At 33.2% G+C, this 22,028-nt stretch overlaps 1 long non-coding RNA gene across 1 annotated transcript in view; it reads right to left on the reverse strand.

The window, feature by feature from the left end:
• LOC135197612 (uncharacterized) overlaps positions 1–22,028 on the reverse strand; it is a 221,381-nt gene that overhangs the window by 167,008 nt on the left and 32,345 nt on the right. Inside the window, exon 2 of the long non-coding RNA XR_010310634.1 lies at positions 18,990–19,102. This is a non-coding gene — a long non-coding RNA (uncharacterized LOC135197612). The remainder of the gene's footprint in view (positions 1–18,989; positions 19,103–22,028) is intronic.

The raw sequence follows: 22,028 nt of genomic DNA on the forward strand, positions 1-22,028 counted from the left end.
AGAGATAGAGAGAGAGGAGAGAGAGAGAGAGAGAGAGAGAGAGAGAGAGAATGTAATCTGATTCCAATCCCGTTTCCGCCCAGTCCCTCTACCTGGGAAGCTCAAGTGTTGCAAAATAGCAGATAATGCTTTTACCATAGATGGTGCATCTCTAGATAAATGTGAATTCTTTAGAGATACGGCCTTTCCCAGTCATATACAGCATATATAAATGCTAAGAATATTTTATGGAGTCGCGTTCAAAGAAATAACAACCAGCAAATGAGCATGTTTTGAGTGACTGCGGATGATAAAATTTTAATTATCTATTCATCAATACATGATATACAGGTAAATGGTAAAAATACAATTTCGTCCATTTGGTTAAAACAGCGTTCAGCTTTGTGTTATAAGAGGATGGCTGCACCCCTAGCTATTTTGTTTAGTTTATATATAACCTCTACTTCCTCATTTATTCATATTGATGTTGTCATTATATCTTTCTGTGTTGATATTTTTTTCTATTTGTACAACACGCGGACGTGAATATTAATAAGCACTATATCAGTGACGCAGAAGTGCCAACGAAAAGTAATAAACACGGATATAATTTCATGCTAACTTCTTAAATCCTAACGTGAAAATCACAGAAACTAAGTTTTCAAACTGTTTATTTTTTTGTTTTTTTCTCCTTTATTTTCTATTCCCTATTCCAGAAGTAGTTCTCACAACACTGAGTTGGTGTCAACATTTTAAAATTACAGAAATTTAAAACACTTAACAAGAAACATGAATTTCAAATTTCGGGAAATAAAAAAAATTAAAAATCGCTCATCCGGCATGACAAGGATTAAATAAAATAATGAAAACAAGAACACCAATACTATTTTGTGATTGGACAGACCAGCCCACTACCTGATATGTTATTTCATTTCTCATTGATGACTGTGCCATTTGAATATTCAACATTTACTTGGAATATTTTTTTTTTTTTTTTCATTTTCACTCGTAAACTTACTGTAATCATTAGCTTCGATCCAGATCACTTCCAAATTTATTGTCTGGTATATTTCCGTTGTTATGTTGATATTAAAGAGCTCTCTCTCTCTCTCTCTCTCTCTCTCTCTCTCTCTCTCTCTCTCTCTCTCTCTCTCTCTCTCTCTCTCTCTCTCTCTCTCTCTCCAAACCATGCAGTTCTCTTTGCTTAAGCCTTTTTGCTTTTATGTAATTTCCGTGATGGAAGTGCATTCAAAATTAGTAGGGGTTTTTGTGACTTATCATTGGAGGTGAGCAGACTTCGATTCTAGGTTGCAATATAAACAGTCGAATAAAAACCATAAATCAGAACAAACATCAATTAACCGTTTGATCTTTCTTTAAAATCTAACCACCTCACCAGATTCGTGATAGCAAACAGGTTAGGTATGTTGAAAAATGTCCTCAGAACAGTAAATAAATCTCTATAAAAGGTATTTGGCAAAAAAAAAAAAAAAAAAAAAAAAAACGTTAAGATCAAAAGAATTTCCGCCATGCCAATTAACTACCATTGGCAGAAAAATTTATTGTCCGATGGCCCGAGAAGGTTGAAGATTATATAAGGAAATTGTCTTTTACGCTAAAGATTAATATCACTGTACAGGAGAGACATTTCTGAACATTAATGCAATATATATATATATATATATATATATATATATATATATATATATATATATATATATATATATATATATTTAGAGGAGAGACATTTCTGAACATTCATACAGTATATTTGTGTGTCTGTCTCCCCTCTTCGATAACGATGAAGCATGAATAAACCCGGAATGACATACCATAACATACGTAGGATAGTCTGCTATACCCTTTTCTAACTTGTTAAAACTTTCCCCATTAAGGAAATCATAAGTAATCCTGGAATTCCGTCCATTTATTTAGAAGATGGATAAACTTCGGAGATAGATAAAAAAAGAAAGATATAGACCTCTCTCTCTTACTCTCTCTCTCTCTCTCTCTCTCTCTCTCTCTCTCTCTCTCTCTCTCTCTTCCCTGGGACCCATGGAAAGGGCTATGACATATCGGAGGTCAAAAATTGGTTCGTTACTCTTCCCTAATGAAAAAGGCCAGGTATCCGAGCCCTCTCTCTAAACCCGATCTCTGCCTCGAGAAATGCAAATGAACGTCGACCCGACGTCGGGAAATCTTTAAATTTCCAAATGTTATTCCCGATCTCTTTCCCCTTCTTCCATTATCTCAATCCACTCTCGAGTTCCTTCTTTCCCCTCAAGTTTGTGGATTTGCTTAAGTTAATTTGCTTTGTGAAGCGAAAAGTCGGGAAAATTATGCATACAGCAAAGAGCACGATGCATTTCGTGAAACTGAAAGTGAAATGTATGGAAAAATCATGGTGACAAAATACGCTTTCACGTCTTATTTTATTGATTTCCTTCAAAAAGCATTCCTTTTAAAATTATGCAAAAGATGTGCAGAATTTTAAGAGGTGTCGTGAAGTGAAGCGAGGGCCATACTCTTACTGATCACTGAATCATGGATGAGTTCAAAGATTGTAAAGTGAATCCGATATTAAAGGCATTTGTGAAATATTATTTGTGTATATAAAGTCATGAGTGAATTAGTGACAAATCTATTATATATATATATATATATATATATATATATATATATATATATATATATATATATATATAGTATGTATACAAGATGTATACATATGTATATATAAAATGCATGTACTATGTGTTTCCATGAGATAGAAGGTATATGAAAAACAGAATGAAAAACAGAAAGTAAAATAATCACAAATTAACTTTGTTCGCAAAACTTTCTTTTGTTGCATTTTCTTCTAGGTCCAATTTTGATAGCTTTATAATTGCTAGTTTACACTCCCCCATTTCGAAATACATTTGATATTACAGAGCTATACTAAGACAAAACTATTACGATTTACATGTCATTGTTTAGCGTGATAAGGACAAAATGAATGCCCAGAAATGTTGAGAATTTTCTGAAATAAATGCTGCATATAAGCTAAGCTTCAACAACAATAGAATTCCAGATGAAAGTAATGAAAGGTAATTCTATTTGACAGGAACTATGGTATCGTCTCAGGCAAAGTTGTTACGGAGGCTAATCAATAACTTCGGCCAGTAGAGAATGATCGGCTCTGGAAATTGGACGTAATTTGAATGTTCTCAATAAAGTTAGCGGAGTCTGACTTTCGGTTTGGGGATATTAAGGAAACTCTTGAAGGTCTGGCCAACATTACTTTGGATTGAACGTCTCTCTCTCTCTCTCTCTCTCTCTCTCTCTCTCTCTCTCTCCCTCCTGCAACACAAGTCTAATTCAAGTACAAAGTCTAGTCTAATTGTTCATCGTTAAGTTTGCTTGTGTGTTAACGGAATTATGTAAAAGTTGGGAGAGGATCTTATGGAACTTCACAAAAGGTGAACTTATTGGTAATGAACTTTGTCGCCCCATTGCCTTTTCTTACCTGCAGTATTTGTTTATCCTTGCCCATAGTACCCTGAAAGGGACACCTTCGGAAGGGTACAATCCAAGGAGGATGGATACATGGAGACGGCGCAAAAGACCCCCTCGTGTACTGGAATCGGAGTGAGTGGGAGGGGCTTATCCAACCCTTCTATCCACTCAAAACATTAATGACGCCCCTTTGTTTGTAACGGGGATTGGTATCCCTATCCCGTTGTTTTGTATATTATCCTGTTGCCGGCGTGTTTTTGGCGTATGTAAACTAAGGTTGCCATTTATAAGTAAATGAGCTAGGCATTGAAAGAAAACATAGTAATTTGAATACTTTTATAATATCATAGACTTCCCGAATATCTTTCGTCAACAGATATTTGAAGACTATGTTTTAACCATCACGCCATTGACGCCATGAATTGTTTTTTAAACATCAATTTAGAATATAATATCGAAACTGATCACTGAGATACTTGATATTCACGTTAAGGCTATTTGGGCTTTATTTACAAAATATTATAAGCATATTGCATACATGTTGCCCTCATTGTCAGGCATGAAAGTTGTCATCCTGCGGCGAAGGCCGTGCAACATGAACTGCTATTATAATGATCTGTATAAATACAAAATAATATAATAAAGAGCCAGATCTGTGAGGTATTTAATGGTATGAATGTTATATAAGTCTTATTTTACTTTTAAAAAATACCAGCAGGTAAATATTTCCTCCCAGCATAATGGAAAGCTAAAAAATTTTTAATGAGTTCACTTTTCTTGTGTTATATGTTGATTTAAATTTTTTCTTACTTTTCACCGAAATCTGGTTTCGGTTCATAGTGACGCAGGCGAATGGCGCGAACAGCATGATGTCAACAATCATTCAAATATAATATAAATTTGACACGTATATGAAAGTTTGATAAACTTTCCAATGTACGTATGTCGTTGTAATTAGAAGAAATGCAGTAATTTACAATATGTGTAATTTCTTAGTATTATTTGGGGAAAATTCAAATATTAACTTCAATTACTGGGAAATAACAGTAAGACAATAATGGCACTGAACATAGATTCTTCAGGATCGAGGCAATTTTCCATCAGTCATAAATAGTATTCCAGCACATGAACTATACTTTCTTCCTATTATATTCAAAGATAAGAAATATAATAATCGATTTACAGTAAAACAGACTTGACTCATTGCACATTAACAGATAAACGTAGTTACTTTTGTATAGAATCCCCAAGAAAATTCCCTTTTGGGTAGATTAGCCATTGTCTCCTCCCCCCTCGTTGCTGAATGGTCCGTCAGAAATTTGCTTCAACCATAGGCATATACTCGGCCTCCTCCTCTATTTTTCCAAGGAAGTACTAACCACAATTATAACACCGAAACATGCAGGAACCATCTCTAAATAGTGATATTTGATGTGAAACCAATTCAAAAAACATTCCGCGTTCTTTACCAAATCCAATGTTCAAAGCCTTATGGCAATTTAATACAACGTTGACATTTGCTCAAAGTATACTTACAATTAAAAATCGTAAGTGATAAATTTTAAAAATAAAAATTTTCGAATATAAAAGTAACTATTCCACCACTGACAATCCCTCAGATACAAAACGCAGCAACAAAAGAAATAGTATTCATTATCTAATCAAAATAAACCGGATCATTCTACTAAATACTCAAAACGCATCTAAAAGTACAGAAGACAATTAAACAGAGTATTTTCGTCTTTATTATGTAGAAATTCGATTTTGGTGAGTTACAAAACGCAAACAAGTGTTAACGGAAATGAAGGCAGTCCACTCCACTCGGCAAATACCCTACATTCCTCTCTAGTATACCAACAAGTATGAACTTTAGAGTTACATGCTCACAGATCTGCAGATTTGATAAAATACTTTAGAAACCAATCTTTGACTTTCACATAATGACATCAAAGTGCGTCAGCAAATCTGACGAATATTGTTTATAATAACTTGAATTCATGTCTTGACCCTTGAATGACATCAAAAGTTTATAAGTAAATTTAAAGATATTGTTTCCTACAACCGGCATAAGTTATTCGGGAACTCAACAATTATTGTTTATGTATATATATATATATATATATATATATATATATATATATATATATATATATATATATATATACCAAAGAATCTGGTAGTGTATCGCCGTTGACACAAGAGCATAATGAAATCATCCAATTACTTTTATTCTAAGTTTTGCTATCTGGATCCATTACTTAATTGGCCAATTAGAGAGGACAAATTAAAATTTTTTCCATCTCGACCTCAAGAAAGGAACTGCAATATGCTGGAGTCAATGAATGTTTGCTTTCCTTACTTAAGATTATGAGTAGATAAAAGCAGATAACTTTCATGGGACGAGAGAGAGAGAGAGAGAGAGAGAGAGAGAGAGAGAGAGAGAGAGGAGAGAGAGAGAGAGTAGCCATGGAAGAAAACCATGAGGCAACAAATAATTCTTTTTCAAATTTCCTTCTCTCCTCCAGGACCTGGAATGTATCGGAACTTTAAAAGAAATTTCCCTTTGAACAATTTTCAAACTTATAATCATGGCTGAGAAGTTGGCAACTTTCTAAGGCTTCTGTCAGTTTACCATTTTCAGTTTCCAAAGGGATAATAAACTCTCACTCTCTCTCTTACTCTTTCTCTGCCCACCTCCCCCCAACCCCCACCACACATGCATTCTTTCCCTCTTTTAAAAGTTATCTTGAATCTCAAAGTCAACATTATCATGCGAAGAAGGAAAGAGTTCGCGCAAAATACTTCGTGCAATATCTTATTCAGTAAGCGATACCTATATTTGTCTGTAAATGCGCTTGTAATATTATAGCTAAAATCCTACAAACTGTATGTGTACACTTTTCTACGACTTGTAAAATAAAGAAAGATTTAACATTTTGTGTAAACACACACACACACACACACACACACACATATATATATATATATATATATATATATATATATATATATATATATATATATATAGATAGAGAGAGAGAGAGAGAGAGAGAGAGAGAGAGAGAGAGAGAGAGGAGAGATACTTAATTTTTTGTTGTTGAAACGTAGCGGCAAAAAATAGCAGTATTAGCATTTCATATTTTTATATTCTCATTAATCTCACTGCGTCGATTTTCCGGTTACAAGAACGCCCCAGAATAAATATACTACATTTTACACTGAAATATTAATACGAAATATATTGTATTCTTGATATGAATAAATGCAAATAAAAAATAATTGTCACTGTCTCGACGAATGTTTCGTGCCAAGAATTTCCATTGTTTTTTACATTTTATTATTTTGTGCAATATATTTTATGATACGTAGGGAAATTCTGAAGTTCAACATGAATTTCAGATTCCTTTCTGAGAAATCATAGATTCTCTCCTGTATAATATATATCAGCTTAGATTTTCCCCCGCACAGTTGCGTTTCAAATTGTTTTGTTCCATGTCAGCTTTTGTGAAGAATTTTGATTTTAGTATTTATCTCTTGCAAAATTTATTTTTGGAAATAGGATATATTTATTGTTCGGACATTATTCCCCGGTCAGTATTGTTCTTTTTATGGAAATGATTATTTTCCTGTTTTTTTATCCTTTCATTACGTATTTTATATTCCCTACTTTTCTTGCATTGAGAGAGAGAGAGAGAGAGAGAGAGAGAGAGAGAGAGAGAGAGAGAGAGAGAGAGAGAGAGAGAAACTTGAACAGAATCTAAATAAAAGTAAAAGACCAATGAAATTAAATGGTCTCGGTTATAACGCAAAAACCTGAACACACAAAAAAAGAAATCTATATATATGAAATGAAGGACACAAATTGTAATTAATGTCAATATGTTAAGAAAATAGATTCGTCAGAAAAAAAAAAAGTAATAACAAGCTACGAAAAAATGTAACTGAAGAGAGAGAGAGAGAGAGAGAGAGAGAGAGAGAGAGAGAGAGAGAGAGAGAGAGAGAGAGAGAGAGATGAAGTGGAGGACGGGGTGTTGTAGTGGAAATGGAGGTGTGTAGGTGTTGGAGAGGAGGAATGTTCACATAAAGTCTGTCATTAGTCACTTGAGACGTTTATACAAACAAAATAAAATTCAGCAAAAAAATATATCCAGATGAATGTTTACAAATAATGGGTGTATTAAACAGGAATACTGCATCAGAGAGTCACCTACGAGAGAAAGAGTAAGATTAAGTTTTCGTTTTATGATAAACTAAAAACTACAGATACTCTTAGATGTTTCGATCAATAGCAAAAATGTAAAGTCTGTGAGTATGTGTGTGCGTATGTATGTATATATAATTATAAACATATGTGTATCTTTTATACACAACACATACATGCTGACACACATTCACAAGTGGTATGAAAAACCAATCATGCGTTAGCTAAGACCACTAATTCGGCTTTAAGCCAGTAAGTCCCTTGCAAGATGTTATAGAAACGAGAGGACTCGTGTGAACTCCTGGACTATGTTCACCATCCAAGAGGATAAATTCAATAAAATCCACGAGTCATCCTCTTCAATTTCAGGCAAATCAAACGTTAATTTTAAGAATCCCATGAAATGTTCTTTTAGGAACTAGAGAAAGGCAAGAATCGTAAATCCTCATTGATAATTCCAATAGTCTCTACAGGAACATAAAAATTTCAAGAAGTTATAGAAACAAGAATGTATAAGTTTAGTCTCTTATTAAACTTACATAAAAGAATGGAAGGAAAAGTTCCCTTCAAAATGGATGAAAAATTAAGAAATATGGAAGAAGACATTATGGTCGAATGAGCGGAATAAAACCTTAAACTTTTATCAAAATTAAGTTTTCCCAAGAAAGGTAGAAAACAGATAGACACAAGACATCCCATCCACCACCGATATCATCAATACTCAGTGGATGGAGCTGATATCTTCGAAAATGATCTGAATATGTAACATGATCTGAGAAGCAGGCAGGTCTAAATCCCATTTCACCGACTTTCTAAACTTTTTAAGTTGCACCTCCTCTCTGGCTCCAGCGTATGCCTAAAGAGAACCTTTCTGTTGCTGGGAGGAGGAAAAGGAGAGGTGTCGTGAATTCGAATTCTTCCAGAAGCCTTCAACTTTATACGAGTTATAACCCCAGTGGGACAAGAAGCATTCTCTATGCACAGGGTGACATACTCCGTATCGGTCACTTCTTCTCTCGTTCAATATTTGTTTGGCAACATATTGGCGACTTCTCAGTAACCTTCATAGATACGTGAAAAGTATATCATGCTGAATTGATAAGAAAAAATAAAAAATATCCAGCAAAAACTGCACTGGTTGATAAAAATTCTTAAATACTGAAATTTCCCGGGTTAAAAGTTAAAGGTTGCTTTTTCCTTTTTGTCAGAAACTTTCATGCAAAAATACAGGCTTTTAAAATATGTCGTTTCTCTCGTTTAATGAGAGTTCTAGCAGCCATGGTCTCTTGTAGCCGCTAAGGATATTCAGTTAGTTACTGAACAATTACAAGATCATACACCAAAAGAATTTTTCCTAACCTTGCATTAATTGATGATACACTCTTTAGAAGAAAATGTTAAGGATCTAAGAACTAAAATTTAGTATATATTTTTGGAATATGTATGAAACAGCATAGCTAATTTCCTGCGGAAAAATCGTCCTTATGAAGACCGCTATAGAAGCTTCTTTTTTCATATGTTCACTTCTGTTAGTGGTCTTAGATTTTGCAATGTTTCCGTAATCCTTTTGCAAATAACCTTATACATTCAACGGGCAACTGAATTTTTTTTATGATGTTATTGTACTGGATAGAAATTGGTTTCAATGAACTGATTTTTAAGTTGATATTGTCCCACTGTCGTCCATCTATTCGATGGAAATTGATCACAAAATTTTCCTAGTAGGTTCCTTTCAAGAAGCAGTAAAAGAATGACGCAAACATAAGTGGTCATGAAGTTATATAACTCTATGAAATGAAAAGAAAACTTTACGTAATACAAGATTTAAATATATCTCTTAGGATACTACTGTCATCCGAAAGCCATGCAAAATACGAGCCTTGTTGCAGGATATAAACGCTCTGAGAAAAGATAACAAATAATTCTAATTAATCGTGCCAATGGAAATCTGAAAACAATTTTACAGGGTATATCGGTCTTTAAATGAATTCTTCAGCTGATGTGTGTGTGTGTGTGTGTGTGTGTGAGAGAGAGAGAGAGAGAGAGAGAGAGAGAGAGAGAGAGAATGTTAAGCTTGTTTTATGAAACAGATTTTTTTCAGAAAATATTGTTTTGGAGTTCTGGTCTAATCGAAATAATAAAATCAAGGTAACTACCCAGTTACACACACCCATACAGTTTCCTTTTTATTATGTCCATTGGCAGGGTCGAAATTCCGAAGCAACATTACCGGGCAGTACTTCTTCAACATTATTTTGTGCACTGGCAGTCCCGATGGATTTAAGTTATTCAAAAAATCTTGCGGATATTGATGATAATTTTCATCTTCTATTGTGTCCGAGCTGAAATATTCGCGACTTTCTCCGGGGAAGTTGTACAGAAATTATGTATGAAAAATCGTAAAGTAACTAAGTCTACGGGAATAACCAGCCTCGTTTCACAGCCAGAAACACTCCGTTTCAGGGAATCCCTTCTCACCCCCACCCCCTACAAAGGAGGGGGGTAGGTTGGATGAAACCCCATTACAAACCATCTTAGGGGTCCCCACCATAACCCTGCCAAGTTTCATGCCCATCTGACAAGCCATTTGGCCGTGATTGAATTACAGACAGACAGACAGATAGACAGACAGACAGACATTACACCCATTATAGTATGATTATGTAAATTCTACAGTAAAAAAAATATACTATAAGTCACTTAAGTAAATGAACTTTAAAGTAGAATATATCCACAATGAAATTCTAAAAAAATATACTGAAAGTAAACTTATGTAAATGAACTTTAATGTAGAATATATCCACAATGACAAAGGACAATCTAAGCAGAAAGAGAAAACTGAGGTTGCCGCTTTTTGTATGTAAATTTGAGAGAGGAATGGAGAGTGAGAAAAACAATATCATTAGTGCAAGCGGGTTCATACAACAATCAGCTGAATCGGTCTGGACAAATATAAAATCGTGCCATGCAAACCCTTTCAGCCAATGTCTCTGTTTTCGATCTCTTCCCGGTCTCTGGAAACTCCTAGATTATATCCTCGCAGCTTCTGCGCGGCCACCATTCTGTTGGAAGCTGTTCAGATCATCTGCTGGCCAAATTTCCTGCAGTCAAAGTAAAAAAGTATCTCTTGGCTCGGATGTTGCCTGCCTCATATCCTTCTGTTACACATATGCACTCTCTCTCTCTCTCTCTCTCTCTACACACACACACACACAAGACACACAAACACTCGCATACACTTGCATACATACATAGAAACAGACTGACTTGACTGATTTATGGTTACTAAAACTGGCGTCACAAAATCTAGTTAAGTATTCAGATCAAAATGAAAAGAGCAGATGTTGAAATCAGAAGTGTAGAGAGAGAGAGAGAGAGAGAGAGAGAGAGAGAGAGAGAGAGAGAGAGAGAGAGACTCCTCGACAGTAGAAAATCTGCAAAATGGAAAACTAATTTTTCGTTCATGACAGTTATAAAGAACTGAAGAAACAGGATATTAAGAGACAGAGAGGTGCATGCACACAAACGAACACATATACACACACATTGCCAAGGAAATATATAATGTATACAATTTCGATTTGACAGAATATTAAAAACATACTTTTTTAAACATGATTACGCTCATGCTTTTCTATGACGTGCAAAAAGCCTTAATTTGAAGTTTTTTTTTATTGAGGTTTAACAGAGGAGCAGCATGTATCAACTGACACATTATAAAAAAGACGGATAAAATGTTTTAAAAACTCTCCTGACATGACAAGTCTATCATCGCCATAATTCAGAATTCCGAATTAAATATTTTCTCACATTTTCGTATTTTTCATTGCTAAGTAATGACGGGAATTAACCTGGAGAAAACCAAAGACAGTCTCGACTTGCCGTTCAAGGTGCTTACAGAAGCTCTCTCTCTCTCTCTCTCTCTCTCTCTCTCTCTCTCTCTCTCTCTCTCTCTCTCTCTCATTGATATTTAAAACACCTATCCTTTACGGTCTGAATTTTAACATTTTCTTATACAGATAGAATATATTACTACTGTATTTTGTCATTCTGTTTGAGTTCATAAATTTCCTATCTTTTAATCATACATTTATAATAAAGGAACGAAGCTTTCTTTAACATTCTCTATCTCTCATACATACACACAGACACACACATACATATCCTCATAAAACCAGTATAAATCTATAAATCAACATGAATGGGGCATATTGCAGCCTACGGCAGCATCATATAAAAATATATAAAAGAGAAATTCCGACCTTTCAAATACAACTAACACTGCTCCCAGTACACGTTTTCCAACCTCATTTTGAAGTACCAGAAAATCGTTGTTAATCTCTTTATATAATCCCGCTGAAACATGAAAGCTTCATATATGCCAATGCCAGATATACTTAAAAACAATTTTTAAATAATAAAAGAGAAGGAGGATAATGAGATAGATAGACAGATAGATAGATATATAGATAGAGAGAGAGGGAGAAAAAAAACTATTAATTACTACACTGCCATAAGAATAAGAGAGAGAGAGAGAGAGAGAGAGAGAGAGAGAGAGAGAGAGAGAGAGAGAGAGATACTGCACTGCCATAAGAATAATAATTTAAAAAAAAATTTAAATGCACAGCTTATTAATGATACATGTAAGCTAATAACATTTGTCACGGTATTCTCAGACGAATATGGCACGTTCAATAATGAATATACTGGAGTTTATTTCCTTACGTAATTTAACGTAGAGGAGGTTGGTAAGATATGATGTTCTTAACGAGTACTGTTTTAAAATTTGGGCAACATACACCCACACGTACGCACGCACGCGCGCACACACACACATATATATACTCTGTAAAAATGATGGATCCAAAAGATGTTTCCTTGGATATCGGCCAGTCGATTAGGATGAGAAATTAGCCCAATGACATCTGAATCCTATGTAAGACCAACCTCAATTACCTAACTACCATGTTTTTAATTCACAGCTAAGTTCAACAGAAACACAATGCAAGTTAGCACATATTTGCTGATCATTGTGCATATTCATTGACCTTAATGTCAATTGGATTATAATTAAGTGAAATATACTGCATATACAATAGGGAGGAATATCCTCAGAGAGAGAGAGAGAGAGAGAGAGAGAGAGAGAGAGAGAGAGAGAGAGAGAGAGAGAGGTTAACCGGTTCGAATTTCATAAAATTTTAAATCCTGCAAGGCCAGCAAAACGAAACGCAGGTTGGGGAAAATGACCATCCATAAGGACTCAGGGACCCGGAGGGAGGAATGTCGGCAAGGCATCCTTGCAATGATGTTCCAAATCCGATTTGGAAAGGCTGGAAATATTGGGAGGTGAAGAAATATTTCCTTTTCCATCGACAACTTCAACTACTAAGAGACATTTTTTTTAACTATAAATGGAATAAATAAAATGCGCATTAAGAGGGGAAACGATGTAATTGGTAAAATCCACATTACTGCAGCTGTTATCATTCATCAAAGTGCTTTGATCATTAGGAATAGAGTCTCTATTTCAATCCGATCAAACATAAATTCTTTGCTCTTCAGCCATTTCTGCCATCTAAAACTTTACTGCTTTCACAAAATCTAATTTCTCGATGCGTCTGAATGAAAATATAAAAAATAAAACGGATTCATTTGTTGTGTACTCTTGTAAAATGATACATTATTTAGTTTTTAGTCTTTCAAGGATGGTGATAAAAAGATATTTAGGCTTTCATTTCACCCGCTGCCATGTCTTGTCATCTGCATTCCACTGGGTTGACATTAAGAGAAGTGAATTCCCAAAAAAAATTATATATATATATATATATATATATATATATATATATATATATATATATGTGTGTGTGTGTGTGTGTGTGTGTGTGTGTGTGTGCGCGCGTGTGCGTGAGCATATATATGTATATATACACATAATATATATATATATAGATATTATATATATATTATATATTAATAATATAGATCTATATTAATATATTATATGTCTGTATGGTGTGTGTGCCTATATATATTATCTAATATAATATATATATATATCTATATATATATATGTATATGTGTGTGTGTGCATATATATATATATATATATATATATATATATATATATATATATATATATATACTCATACATAGATATAAAATATGTGATATCGGAAAATCTTAGGAAAACCTATAATTTTTTAGCATATCGTTAGGTCTCTAATTATGGAAGGTTCCATCGCAAACTACGTAATTATTCAGAATAATTTTAGAGGTCATCAGATAGTCTAAATTTCTGTATAAAATGGCTATAGAAAAGTATGGCTATAACAAAGAACACACATTAGTCACAGAGACGCAAGAAAAGTATAGTCGTCTTAAGGTATTTCTAACCTCAATTTTATCCTGTATATCATCGAGGTACTCATACTCACGTTCTTTTTTCTCAATCTTAAAGAATTGAATGATAATATTTTATACTTAGAACCTCTTCCCAATGATCTAGGTGGATCTTGTGTCTGATATCAATTATTATCAGTATTATTATTCGAACCCGGAAATTTTACTCTAACCACATATGGGTGGGTTCGAATCCAGCCAAGAAGAGTACGCTTTACCTTATATTTCTAATTCGAATTCAGGCCTAACAGGCAAAATAATATAATAAGATATTTTACGTATATATGACACCTGAGTGTACTTCAATTACTATGCATATCGTATGGGAAAAAAACCAAAATAAATGACCAAAAGTATATTGGTTTTATATATATATATATATATATATATATATATATATATATATATATATATATATATATATATATGTATATATATATAAACAGGTAATAAATAATAAATGAAATAAAATATCGGGGAAAATTAGCTTAAAAAATCGCCAAGTTTTCATTAAGCACATTCCGTGTTTCCAAAACATATAATAATAGTGATATACTATACAATAAAGTTATAGTAAACAAACACAAACAGACCATATATATATATATAGTATATATATAATAATATAATATTATATATTATAATATATATACATAGCATACATATGATGGTAAAAATGTTCTGTTACAACAGAATACCATCTAATAAAAGGAACCCATAAAAACGCCCCAAAATATATATAGAAAATACTATATTTCAGCAGTCTCTGAAATATAGTATTTTCTCTCTATCTTTGGCGTTTTTATGGGCTCTTTTTATTATATATATAGATATATATATATATATATATATATATATATATATATATATATATATATATATATGTATATATATACATATATATATATATATATATATAATATATATATATATATATATATATATATATATATATGTGTGTGTGTATTCACAAAATATTTCTAAATTCCAGACGTCTACTCAGATTGGATCACGTTCCTTGCAAATTGTCATCCTCATTATTATACAGCGAACGTGAAGGTATTCATGAGATCCGAATCTTTCCGTTCTCCATGATAGCTTAGGAGGAAGAAGAAAGAGAGTGAGAAAAAGTCATTATTCTTCCTCCATTATTCATTTCTACTTCTCTACTCTTTTGTAACATAAATCATTGTTTATGATAAAGTAGCCATAAACCTTCAATTCATTCTCGTTGTGAAAGCCTGCATCTCATACTGGACTTAATGTATTGTTTAAAATATATATTGTGCTTTAACCGAGAACCTGGCAGCAAGGGATTCTTAGGATTACATTTGTCTTCCTGGTATTGAACATAATATATGTCATTAATGTTCTTGGATATGGGATTCTGCAATGTTCAATGCTGCTTAAGACATCTTGCTTAAGGTTCCACCGAAATAGACACCTTAAAGAGCTTCATTAGTTGGTTAACTCATTTACATAGTCTATATTCGTTAAGCTTTTTATAATAAACGATTAAGCTTTTTAAAATAAACATCATATTTTTTTACTTCTACAGCTTTGTGCCTCGGTTCACATGAAAGTGTGCACAGAATGACAAACAAAATCGATGATATCTGACACTAAGGAACAAAACAGTTTGATTTCTTTTACACAGACACGACTGTCATCAATAATTATGGCTATGGTTTAATGCCTCATTCACATTTTCATCCCAATATCCATTCTAGAGTATTTGCAATGTATAATTAATAAGAAGGTGAAGAAAATAATTCAACAGTTTGCTCTATTTTGGTTATTGTTAATAATTGCGGTGAAAATATCACGACTAAGGATATCAGATATTCAAGTCCCGGAAATTTTGACTTAAGACAGAGATTTAACTGTTGTCAAGGGGTATTGGACGAACGGTTGGAGATGTGGAGCGGCGATGATGCAGCTCTGCACTGGATAAGAAAAATGCTAACACGTTCGAATAAATCATATTTCACTGGAGGAAGTATATCCCGGGGACATGGCCTCGGTGCTTAGGCCTTGTTAAACTAAACGGTACAGAATTTCCAAGTAGATATGGTAATGGAATTTTGAATGTTCTTCCTTGTCCTGTTTGTCTGATGAACATAAAGTAAATGGAGGTTGGCCTCCTAGTCCATTCCAACACATGCAGGCGTCTCCCATGTAATGTACTAGACCGATTTGCCTCAAGTAAACAAAGGTTAAAAGTGTAGAATTCTACTTAAGGTAATTAGCTTTGGGAACTTAGACAAAGCTAACAAAGGTGGTTAGAGAACAGACCTCCCAGTGTATGGTGTCTTGCGGATGCGTTTGCTCGTTGAATTATATAAAAATACTTACATGCACGTGTTGCTAAGGTGGGACGGGAATAGGGAATAAACACGATTTGAATAAACAAAAGTAAAAATGAAAAATAACCTCGGGCTACGCACCAGTTTTGCCACGATAATTTTTCGTTCTCACAAAGCAACGTTCAAGAAGCCCTAGTGATTTTTTAGGCGTTTTCTTACATATTGTACTTCCTAAATAAATCTAACAATAACCATAATCTTTGACGCCATTTGTATATTTTAGTCAATGTCCATGGAAACTTCTCTGAATAATAATGATTCTTGTTATTACCATCGTTACTGAGCACCTTACGATTTGAAATGGATAATTAACCCTTATCAATTTCAATTCTACCATAAATAAACGAGTTTCACTGCCGTTTCTGCCTTTGATTAAAAATACTCTTGGATTAGATATTCCAGTAACTCTCATCTCGAGTTCTCGTTCAATAATTCTTTCATTTTGTTCACTACAAAGTCTCACGTGTATCAAGAGTTTTAGCCAAGAACGTTACATACACATATTTCGACTCTAAAAGCATTCTTTTGACACACTGAATAAAGTCATTACCAAAAGGAATACTTAATGAAGAATTGACCATATGAAAAATATGTACATGTAGCCATTGTTCAATTAATATGCTAAAACGAGGGCTTAATACATAGGTATATTCTAAAATGATGCTGTACTACATGATCTGTCACTTTTCATGGCACAACTATACTCTCTCTCTCTCTCTCTCTCTCTCTCTCTCTCTCTCTCTCTCTCTCTTCTCTCTCTTCTATCTATATCTATATATATATATATATATATATATATATATATAATATATATGTATGTATGTATAAGTATGTAGTATATATAAAATATTATATATATATATATATATATATATATATATATGTGTGTGTGTGTGTGTGTGTGTGTGTGGTGTGTGTGTGTGTGTGTGTGTTTGTGTGTTTGATTCATTAGTAGAGTGTAAAGCCTTTGGTGGAAGAAATTTATTTCAAGAGAAATCCCTACCTTTCCGCCTAACATTCATTTTTAGAATTTACAAAAATGATATCATGATGGATTAAAGCTTGGTTACGTTATTCTTTCTCGTCGTTCAATAGAATATTTATGATACTACATCATTTTATCATTTTACGCTATCATGTTGAAAAGACTTTGTAACAACAGAAATTTCACTTAATATATATATTAAAAATAACTTTATATCCTTCATATGATGCAAAATTATGCAGCTTGCCTCTTCTCTGTTATGATCTGTCATTTATTAAAGTTAATGTTATGAATGGAACATCATCAAATTACACTTATTAATGATTCACTTGAACTATATATTTTTCTAAACATGGATGCACAATAAGAAAAAAATTAGAACATTTTTAAATCAAGGTATTTACATAAGTCATAATACAATGATGAATGATCGATCTTTTTCATGCTTACCATTTTATCATTTTGAGGTCTTTATGCAGCCTTAGACATCTGTCCTTCCGTCCAAAATAGACAGAGCTTAGATTTTATTACTGTTGTAATTACGTTACTGTCTGGTGTGGTGATACTGTAAATGGATATAGTTTTCTCCTTGATATGATCCGGGAATTACGTAGATATCTGACTTGAGTAGTAGTGCAAGGAACTGTCATTCGGAATATCTCTGGTAAAAATATATTCTAAGGGTACTGTAAACAATGAGCTTCCTCTTTTCGCATGTCACTAAAACGTAAAAAATGTAGATTTCGGAATTTTAAACATGCAGATAGCCTACCTTACTTTCATTCCAGTCGATATGGAAATTATTTGAACTTTCCTGATACATCGATAGAACTAAGAGGGCATTGTGGTTAATAAAAATTACAAACGTTATCTGATAAAAAGTGACCACCTGATTCTAATATATACATAAAATATATTGAGGGAAAGATTGCGTCATATATATATATATATATATATATATATATATATATATATATATATACATATATATATATATATATATATATATACATACATACATATATATATATATATATATATATATATATATAGATATAGAGAGAGATGAGAGAGAGAGAGAGAGAGAGAGAGAGAGAGAGAGAGAGAGAGAGAGAGAGAGAGAGAGAGAGAGAGAGAATTTTAATATTCGCATAGGTCCATTACAGATACATTTCAATTCATTGGTTCTTATACGTGTGTTGGCTAGTTCTATAATTAACTTGTCTAATTGTTTTATCAGACGAAAAGTGTGAAGGTATAAACAGCCCATAAACATAGCGATTACATTACAGGACTAAAATCGAATAAAACTATCTAGGATCTACGATCTGCAATAAATAAAAAAGTAAATTTCACACAGCAAAAACATTTACTCTCTAAATATTGAGACATACTCCTTAAAAGTCTATCTAATAAAAGACACTATGGCACTGATAACTATCAAACAATTTGAGTAAAAATAGAAGCAAAAGAGGAAAAAGTAGTAAAAATCCTTATTATCCTTCAAAGATTCCTACTGAAATATTTAAGCCCTGGACAAACACCATTAACAATTCCATACCTTTATAAGGGGACAATGATTTCGACCACGCCCTCCAGTCCCAGACGCTGTTTTCCCAGTCCGTCTGAAGAATGTTGGTCGAGAAAAAGCAATCAGTTTCCGTTGGTTCTTATCTAGGGAAGAGAAGGCAAGGGGAAAATGAAAATAGCTGCCTAAACCTGCATAAAAGATGAAAACACTTTAAACATTATGCCCCAACAAAAACAATAGCACTATGATGATATTCATCTACAATTTCTAGCATGTTTTTATACAATAGGGTAAATGTTGGATCGCAATTACTTTATCGTTAGATCTAACGCGTTATGATTGGAAATAAGATATAAAAATATATATATATTATATATATATATATATATATATATATATATATATATATATATATATATATATATATATATATATATATATATATATATATATATGTATATATATATATATATATATATATATATATATATATATATATTATATATATATATATATAATAGGAGCCCATAAAAACGCAAAAATATAGAAAGTTAGTACTATATTTAAGAGACTGCTGTCTTTCTCTTCACGTAGGCAAAATATGAGAAAAGTTCCAGAAAAGGCGGTATTTATACCAAGAGATCCATCCATGGGTACCTGCTTAACTGGGTAACCTCGGTTGATAATTTCTCTTTAATCTTCTTAAGCGTTGGTTGGAGGAAGACTTTATGATAACTCAATCTCAGGCGCCACTACTTGAGATCTTCATTACCTTAGTTTAATCAAAGCAGACTCTATCATCTGTCTTTTGTACTTACATTTGCTGCTATAAATCATACGTGACAAATTCAAGTTTATTCTGTGGTTATGATTATTTATATGGTTAAAAATAGCTGAGCTCTGTTGTCCATACCTAACTGACCGTTTATGTTTTATTAATCTCTGGGGAAGCGATTTTCCTGTAAAACCGACATACATATCTTCACGTAGTAAAATGCGAATCATAAGCCAATGATGGGGGACAAATTCATAATTCTGTTACACTGACACAAAATCTCAACTAGAAATTGAACTATTTCAGTTCGAGAACGTACATAACTGACAAAAGATAAGAGACAGAACTTGAACATTCAAATTTCCTGCACAAAAACATGGACAATAAGCAATATAGCTCTAAAAGAGAAGAGGAATTTATCGTCATAAAATATTCATATAAGGATTATAAGATCGATTCCTTTTGTCTCCCTTAAAACAACGTTTTTTTTTCTCTCTCTCTCTCTCTCAATCTGACCTTCACTGATAATGTCAACTACTATGAGGTTCAGGGCCTCTGTAACACGGTTTTTTGGACTTTGCTCCTTATCAAAGCATCTGATGTAGCTGAAAGTTGACATTTGTATATTTTACAACCACACACAAATTTTGGCAGCATTATCAATGACCTAAACCTGATAGTTTTAATTTTTATAGAGTAAAAATTATCCAGCCGATGCCATGGCCAATGATTACGAGCCAAGAGTCGAAAAACATTCATTACGTAAGCAAGGTAAACAACATTTGACGAAATGTTGCCCCGCCCATCCACCAGACAGAAACTCATTCACCTTATTCCATCGGCTCTGAAACCCATAGCAGCCAATAATGGCTAACAGGATTTGGAATTTTCCCCGTGGTTGCAAAACTGCATTTATCTTACGACTTGCAACTTTTTACAGTCAAGAAAAACCCCATGGCCATGACAAAGACTTTATGAATGGCGGAACGACACATAGATGTGGGTGGGGTATCTGTGCTAGCGTAGTAATACTACTGTAGTAATAGCAGTAATATAAATTAAATGTTTAGGCCAACTGCTGGGATCCTTGAGGATCATTTAGCACTTCTTGCAACTACTCGAGAAATGAGTTTTTATAGCCAGAAGTTAAATTTTCTAATCCAACAATGCCCATGATAGCCTTCAGTCCTATCCTGAATTATAACGAGGCCAAAGTGGGTGGAGCCTCATGAAGTCATCATTCGGACGATAATTATTGGTGAAGGTTCAAAGCCAAAATGCGGTAACGGCTATTTTTTTTTTTTCTTTTTTTTTTTTAGGAAATACGTAGATAGCCAATAAATAAAAATTGCTTGACATTGGATATAGCAGTTATCAAATCAAGCATGTCTACTATGTTTTTGAAAATTACCAACTATTCCCTACATCTTGTCAATCCGATTGTGACCTATAAAGTTGATTGTAATTTATTAGGAAACTTATTTTGGAGTTAGACTAATAATCGAAGTGTTTTTGTATTTTGTTTGTTTGTTCATTATGACAATTATCAGTGGAGAGGTTTCAGAGTTTATAAAGGTGTACTGCTTTGCTTGTATTTACATTTTTATGTCATTGTTGCCAGAGGTCTAGCCTTCGTTATGTATAGCCAATCATCCATCGAGAAAGTGGGAAGAAATGCTGTCATAAGTTACGTAACGAGTGCGTTCGAAACCTTTTCTCTGAGTAAGTTGGCCTGTCTTCAAAAAAGTCACTTTTACATTATAAGTACCAAATTTATTCAACCTACGTAATGCAGAATACAGTCAAAATTTATGTGTAGATATAATGTGTATTCTGAATAAGCGTTATATTTATGAAATGCATAGACAAAAAGTTATTGCGAAAAAACCGTGTTACAGAGGCCCAGAATCTCATAGTAACTTGTAATAACTTCTTCCAAATGATTCTGCCATTAGATATTTATACAGCAGAATTACTGGTTATGTAATCTCGATTTTTTCGATAGTATCAATGATTTTGACATTAAAGTCACGCTCAAAGCCATTTACAGCTTAGAAATTTATATGTAAAGAAAAAATTCTGAATTTTTGAAGAATTGGTAACCGTCCGGCAAAAGCCTTCATCAAAGCAGGTATGCAAAGGCTTAAAATATATATTTTGGTAACTTTTACATCTTTAATATTTTTCCTCAGAATAAGACAGCATCAGGGCTTCTGATTAATCGTTCATATTTTCATTCAGAGCTTCCAATGCTGATTGTTTACCTACAACAGTAGTGGAAAGCAATGGAGAGA

The sequence above is a fragment of the Macrobrachium nipponense genome, chromosome 21, assembly GCF_015104395.2.
Source record: "Macrobrachium nipponense isolate FS-2020 chromosome 21, ASM1510439v2, whole genome shotgun sequence".
Lineage (NCBI taxonomy): Eukaryota > Metazoa > Arthropoda > Malacostraca > Decapoda > Palaemonidae > Macrobrachium > Macrobrachium nipponense.